The following is a 7,563-nucleotide window of genomic DNA, read 5'->3' as shown; positions in this document are numbered from 1 at the left end:
AAAATGATGATGTACCAAGAAAAAGTTGCAATCAGAATTGAGGTGAGTTTATAGGTCTAAGGTTACACTGTGCGTATTTTGGATCATTCACAAGAGCCACTTTATTAAGCAAGTGTCAGGAATGAGCCAGCTCCGAGCGAAGGTTTGCAGCCAACTGCAAAAAGCAGCCAAGAACAGGGAGGCTGCTTTGATGTTAGTCAGACAGGGGAGAGTCGGCAGCTGCAACCTTTGGCTCTTCCTGACCTTGACGGGCCGGCTGAGGAGGCAGTGGCTAAGAGCACGCTGGAACACAACCAAAGCTCTCTGGGTGTTCAAATAGGCATGAACAGACACACAGAGAGTTTATTGGAAACGGAAGGGGCTGGAGATGATCCAAGCAGTCCTAGGAGTCGGCGAATAGGAGGGCTTCTAGACAGGAAGCAAAACAAAAGACGTAAGGTGCAGTTCAATATATTCTGTAGACACAGGAAGCAGTCTTCAGAAGGGTCATCTTGAGTGATAATGCTAGCGGCTGTGTTAGAGCTGTCCAGACCTATCTGTTTGTTTTTGCAATAAATCCTCCTTTTTAATTACCTACGCTTACTGTGTTATCAAGCTGGGGGCCTGTACTCCCGACAGCAAGTGAGCCAGAGGTTGTCCATGAGATCACAAAACTCCCAGCACCATCATAAAAACTGTTGTTACAAGGAGTTGTATCTGACACCGTTGTTCAGTGTCAGGTCACTGTCCCCCCAACTCCCACCCTCCCTCAGCCCCATCCAAGTTCATCCTCAAAATCTGCTCCAGAGCATTGGGGGAACCTCTTGAGCTGTATCATTTGCAAGGTTTCAAATGACCCACAGAGACTAGTTTAGAAGGAACGAGCTTTGCTTAACAGTGTGCTTATAGAAAGCTATACAAAACCGAAACAACTCAGGTACCCCTTAGCTTCCTTTCCCCGCTGGCCACACCCAAAAGTGATTCCGCTCCTCCCATACAGCCATTTCTAATTTACTTTAGTTACTACTTGAGCAGATTTTGGGAAGAGATAAGTATAGGGCAGGAAGGGGAAGTCCCATTGTATGAAGGGAACTAAGCTCAATAAACACAGAAGACGTAACCAGCTGTGTTCTTAGATAAATAAGGTATGCTATTCATTGTATCAAATTTCAACAGAAGTAACTCATAAAGTTCAACAAACGAACAAAGCAGAAGACCCAGTGGATCAGATCATTCTCTAGTCACTTCATGCATAAGGTCCGCCTGTGTAATGGTGTCTATTCCACCTGTCTGTCCATCCAATGACTTTTAAAGAAGTTCTTGAAAATTTCAGCACAGTTCTATGATTAACTTTGCATACTTCAATTGCAAATCAATCTATAAGTGCAAGAACAGAGTTATTAGTTCCGTTTAATTTAGAAATAATTGCAATGCCTGCTAGATAATCTCGAACAGGTATTGTTTTAGTCTTCATGAATTCTTCAAAAAAAGCAACCTTTTGCTACATTGTATAGCATCTTTTAAAAAGCAAGCTTCTGGATGTAAGCCTTGGCAATTTCTATTACATTTTTCTAAAATGTATCATTAGTTCCATTTCTGGATTGCTTGTCATGGTTCACAGACTGCCATCATGGGAAATCATCGCACTTCATCAACACTTAAATTACTGACCTGCTGCAACTGGTTAACCAAAGCATTTTCTTAGTTGAATTAGCGGTAATAGCTGTGTCTCAGGGTGGATCTAAATGCAGGAACAGTACTATAATTAAGTCAGAAATTAGATCATGTTAATAAAAGAAAAAAATCTCTATGGAAAATCGCGTTTTAAAATTTCCTGCTCTCTGCCGCCATCTGGTGTTGCATGTTTATAGTGCATTCAAATCGCTGTTTCTTTACTAATGTAGCTGAGTCCTCTTTGTGTGTAGTAGGAGGACCACCAGTGAGGGGAAGGCAGAAGCCCCTGCAGAATAACTAACAACAATCAGTGGACGAGAGCCAATTACCTTATCAGCCTTACAGGAGCAGTGCATGCACCGTGAATCCTTGACTCTTGTCTCTGACCTGGTTCTTGTCTGGGGCTGCTTGTTGTTGTTGTTGTTTAGTCATTTAGTCGTGTCCAACTCTTCGTGATCCCATGGACCAGAGCACGCCAGGCACTCCTGTCTTCCGCTGCCTCCCGCAGTTTGGTCAAACTCATGCTGGTAGCTTCGAGAAAACTGTCCAACCATCTCGTCCTCTGTCGTCCCCTTCTTCTTGTGCCCTCCATCTTTCCCAACATCAGGGTCTTTTCCAGGGAGTCTTCTCTTCTCATGAGGTGGCCAAAGTATTGGAGCCTCAGCTTCACGATCTGTCCTTCCAGTGAGCACTCAGGGCTGATTTCCTTCAGAATGGAGAGGTTTGATCTTCTTGCTGTCCATGGGACTCTCAAGAGTCTCCTCCAGCACCATAATTCAAAAGCATCAATTCTTCGGCGATCAGCCTTCTTTATGGTCCAGCTCTCACTTCTATACATCACTACTGGGAAAACCATAGCTTTTACTATACAGACCTTAGTTGGCAAGGTGATGTCTCTACTTTTTAAGATGCTGTCTAGGTTTGTCATTGCTTTTCTCCCAAGAAGATGGTGTCTTTTAATTTCGTGGCTGCTGTCACCATCTGCAGTGATCATGGAGCCCAAGAAAGTAAAATCTTGGGCTGCTAGGTGGTACTATCTCATCATGACAAGAACCACCTCACTTCTTGGTTGCCATACAAGAGCTCTCAATTCACACTTTCTCTTCTCCAACACACAACACACATAAGATGGCCTAGCTGCAAAATAGATCTTTCCCCATAGTTAGTTGCATTTCATGTATTGTCTTGGTTGCTTACATTTTAATCATCTATTGTAATTGATTGGGGGGGGGATTTCCTTCTATTGTCATTTGCTGATATTTTGTTTTTCTCTGGTAAATATGATATGCGGACAGATTCTTGAATTGCCTTAATTGTCTATTTTTAGATCCGTTTTGAATTGTTCTAGGATGACTGGTTTTCATTTACTTTGCAATTCATGCAGGCCGTAAATTGCCTTGAGTGCAGGAAGGTGGAAAGATGGCATACAAATTAAAAATGATGTGAAATATATTTCAACACTGTGTGCTAATTAAAAGATACAGCCAAACCCCCACTCCACCCCACACACTTTTTCAAGCATCGAACGGCACTTCAGACAAGTTTGCATCTCTAGAGGATGCAGTTAATCACAAAGATTGTATATTTTTTACAGTGACTGTCAGAGCAGAGATATTAAAGTCTTAAAGCAAAATATTTTGGCTTCTGCCTCCTTAGATGCTCTGCTGTGAACCAAAGGGTACTTGTAGCCAATGTATCAGTTATAGTATACGGAAGATGGAATACTCAGAAACATTGCACTTGAAGTACCGAGTGATGCCTGGTTTTGTCAAGTCCGTGTGGGATTAAGGTATCACATCTATAAAGAGATTAGCTGCTATCCCTTCTACAATAATTCATAATACAGAGATGCTGAGATGATCTGAACTGAAATGCTTTGAAACCAGTTACATTTGCCCGTGCTCCATCAAGATTGCAGTTTTCTGGTTCCTCAGACATGTGCTTAGGCAAGTTGTTGTTTTGCGCAAGTACTAAATATGGCATCCTGTGGCAATTTGCACTCACTGATATGAATTACATTGCCAGACCTGCGGGTGATGTTTTGTTCGATACAGTAAGTTCTACCAGCCGTAGTGCACTCTTTTATCTATACAGTTTTGAAGATAACCATCTCCCTGAGATAAACAAAGATGATACAGGGGACTCAGCTACACAGCTGAAAATAAAACGTGTTAAATGTGTTGTAAAGGATCATACACAAATGTGACACTAGATGGCGAAAGTGAGCTATGCAAAATTCTATGTGTTTTTCAAAACTTTTTTTGAAAGCATTTTCACAGTGTTTTTAATATGTGTGTAGATTCCACCAGGCTTTGTTTTCAGAAAGATGTGATTCAGGATTGCTTACCTGTGGTTTAAGCTCATTAACAATCTGCATGGATCTGGAGGCCTGGCAGTATGCTATCATAGGACGCTTTAAGCATGACAGCTCTCCAATAAAGCCACTTGCTAGCTAAGGTTCTAAGCTCTCTGTGATTCCAGCTACTTCCATCATTAATTTTGGAGGCATTAAATCGGAAGCTTGGCAAATAGAGTTGCCTGTTCTTGTGATCACACGTTCTGAGCCTGGGGTAGAACTAACAGTTTTGTCTGGCTTTGGAGGTGAATGAGGAAAGGTCTAGAAAGGGAGCCCAACATAAGTCCTGTCTATTTACCAAAGGTGTGCAGCTTTAAAAACATTTAAAAACGGCCTTGGTCCAGTATACCTGAAGGGGTGTCTCCACCAGTGGCGTAGCGTGGGGGGTGCAGGGGGGGCTGGTCGCACCGGGTCCAACATCTGGGGGTTAGGGTTAGGGGGCGCAAATCCACGGGTTAGGGGGCAAAAATCCACGTGTTAGGGGGTGCAAATTACTTGCCTTGCCCCGGGTGCTGACAACCCACGCTACGCCACTGGTCTCCACCCCAATCATTCTGCCCGGACACTGAGGTCCAGTGCTGAGGGCCTTCTGGCGGTTCCCTCACTGCGAGAAGCCAAGTTACAGGGAACCAGGCAGAGGGCCTTCTCGGTTGTGGCACCCGCCCTGTGGAACGCCCTCCCACCAGATGTCAATGAGGAAAACAACTCTCAGACTTTTAGAAGACATCTGAAGGCGGCCCTGTTTAGGGAAGCTTTTAATGTTTAATAGATTATTGTATTTTAATATTCAGTTGGAGGCCGCCCAGAGTGGCTGGGGAGGCCCAGCCAGATGGGCAGGGTATAAATATATTATTATTATTATTATTATTATTATTATTATTATTATTATTATCATCATCATCATCATCATCATCATTATTTGCCCTTTGCTCATCTTGCAGCTAGCTCAAAATGAAAAACCAGAAACCTGGGAGCCCAGTTTTCTGGCTACTTTGCAGCCCCATCGGCAGAACAGTTCAGAACAGCACCCAATTGCTGCCCTCAGTGCTGTTATTGGGTACCGTTGAATAGCAACCGTGCTTACAGGAAAGAGCAATGCTCTTTGCCCTGGACAAGCTATTGAGCAAGAAAAGAACGGAAATTACTCAGCACCATCAAGATGACAATATCAGATTTGAAAGGAAACTGGTGATGTCTAGTTGACTAGATGACAGCTCCCAGATCTGTCAAACCTCAAATGCCCTATAATGGAATTTTAATGAACAGCGCAGCGAAGCGGAAAATTATTGACAGAAACGGCTTGCTGACAAAAGTCGTCAAGAGAGACATAATGAGCCATGCATATGCGGAGTCTAAATAGCATATTTTAACCACTTGAGGAGTTCTTCACCTTTATAAAGGTGGTGAAGGAACCAAGCCTGTAGGGAAACATAAGGTTGTTTCCAGTCTATTTGGCATATACTTGGACACAGTAAGAAGGGGAGGGGGAGGGAGAGAGACAAGATTAGATGACACCAAAAAGACAAAAGGCCTGCAAAAACATAAGAGGCGCATTACGCAGCTATGTCTGGCACAGTAACTGTTGAATGTGCTAGCAGTATGCATCATGGTGACAGAAGTGGCATGTTGTACTTTTCAATTCCTTGCAGCGGCATGCAGATAGCTGCTGTACATAGAGTTGGCTGCAGAAAAATTCTCTGCAGAGTTGTACAATTCGGCACACCCCTTTGGCGCGTGGCGGGGAGTGAGGGAGAAATTCAGTTCACCTTTCAATGTGAACCTCCCCAATTTGCAGTTCCAGAAACATTTTTGGCCAGCATTTTTGTGTAATGCAATGCATGCTTGCATGTATATATTCATGAAAATAGCATGCAAAAAACCCACGTATTGCATTACACAAAAATGCTGGCCAGAAATGTGTATATTAGCAGAAATGCACACTATAATGCCAGTGATTTTTCACAAGGGATTTCTTTTCAAATTGATGCAGAAATGTGGTGAACTGATGACTGGAAATATGAGAAATGGAAGTTGACATATTCATCCATCTCTAATGTGACATTACAAAAAGGGAGAGACAAAGAAACAAGAAATAAAGCAAAGAGGAGAAACTCATTTTCAAAAGTGCCAGCTATTAAGGTTTATTATGGCTCATATCATTTCAGAACTGAGGTTCCCTCTTCAAGAGTAATCCCAGACTTAACAAATTTGACAGAATATCTGAAGCGGCTTGCACAAATGCTGCTGCTTATCTGGCACAATGAAGTTGAAGCTTGCTCCTGAAGTAGGAACCTCAGTTCCAAAACATATTGAGCTATTAAGAAAACCATAATAGTTGCACCTTGAACAACTAGTTTCTCCCCTTTTGCATTATTTCGGGGTGTGGCATCAGCAGCTATGTGCAGTCAATGCCAGGAGTGAGAGCAAATATAGGGATTGTTTTGTAGGCAGTGGAGAAGTAAAGGTAAAGGGACCCCTGACCGTTAGGACCAGTCGTGGCCGACTCTGGGGTTGTGGCACTCATCTCGCTTTATTGGCCGAGGGAGTCGGCATACAGTTTCCGGGTCATGTGGCCAGCATGACTAAGCCACTTCTGGCGAAACCAGAGCAGCGCACAGAAACGCCGTTTACCTTCCCACCAGAGTGGTACCTATTTATCTACTTGCACTTTGACGTGCTTTTGAACTGCTAGGTTGGCAGGAGCAGGGACCGAGCAACGGGAGCTCACCCCGTTGCGTGGATTTGAACCACCGAACTTCTGATCGGCAAGTCCTGGGCTCTGTGGTTTAACCCACAGTGAGTGGAAAGGTAAGGAGGGGCAAAAGGGGAGGGAAAGAAATGGAATGGCCAGGTCAGACTTAACTATGCACAGCTAAAAGGAATCAGGATAGCTACAGCCAAGATAGAAACCCCAACAATAACGAATTGGGAAATTAAATTTTGAGAAATGATGGGGGGAGGAATTCCAAAAGCCCTATGCTGGGCTGGCGGGGATAGACTGGGCCAAGATGTCTCTCCACCCAGCTCTGATGGCTGATATGGACTTCCACTGGTGCAGAACGTCTTCCCACTCAACGGACAGGCAGGTGAGCCATTAGCTGGATCTCCAGCAGCTAGCAAAACACCCTCCCAAATGGGGTGTTTTGGAGGTGGGAAGGTAAGCACATCACAAAATGAATGCTTTAAATATCCCAAAACACGGTACTGGAGAACTGTCCGATTTTGTTCAAACTTTCAGTGGTTAATGTAATAGTTTTATCATCCAGTTTATAGCTTTCCACCATGTATGGGCAATCTATCCAGAAGATAAATTGTATTTTGAGGAGTTAGTGATCTGACTCAATTGCCCTCTTCCTGCCGCACTTCCTTCCCACTCTCCTTGTCTCTTAAGTTATTTGGTGGCATGAGAACAGCCTATAATGTCCTAATCAGTTTGGAGGAAGAGATAGTGATGAGGACCTTCTTTGATGGTGGACATTGTTTGGAGAAAGTGAGGCATTGGGAGGGGGTGGCTAATGACTGATCTGCACGTAGCCAGGCCACACAAGCTAGTT

The sequence above is a fragment of the Podarcis raffonei genome, chromosome 7, assembly GCF_027172205.1.
Source record: "Podarcis raffonei isolate rPodRaf1 chromosome 7, rPodRaf1.pri, whole genome shotgun sequence".
NCBI lineage: Eukaryota > Metazoa > Chordata > Lepidosauria > Squamata > Lacertidae > Podarcis > Podarcis raffonei.
Note: the sequence above shows the minus strand (reverse complement) of the source record.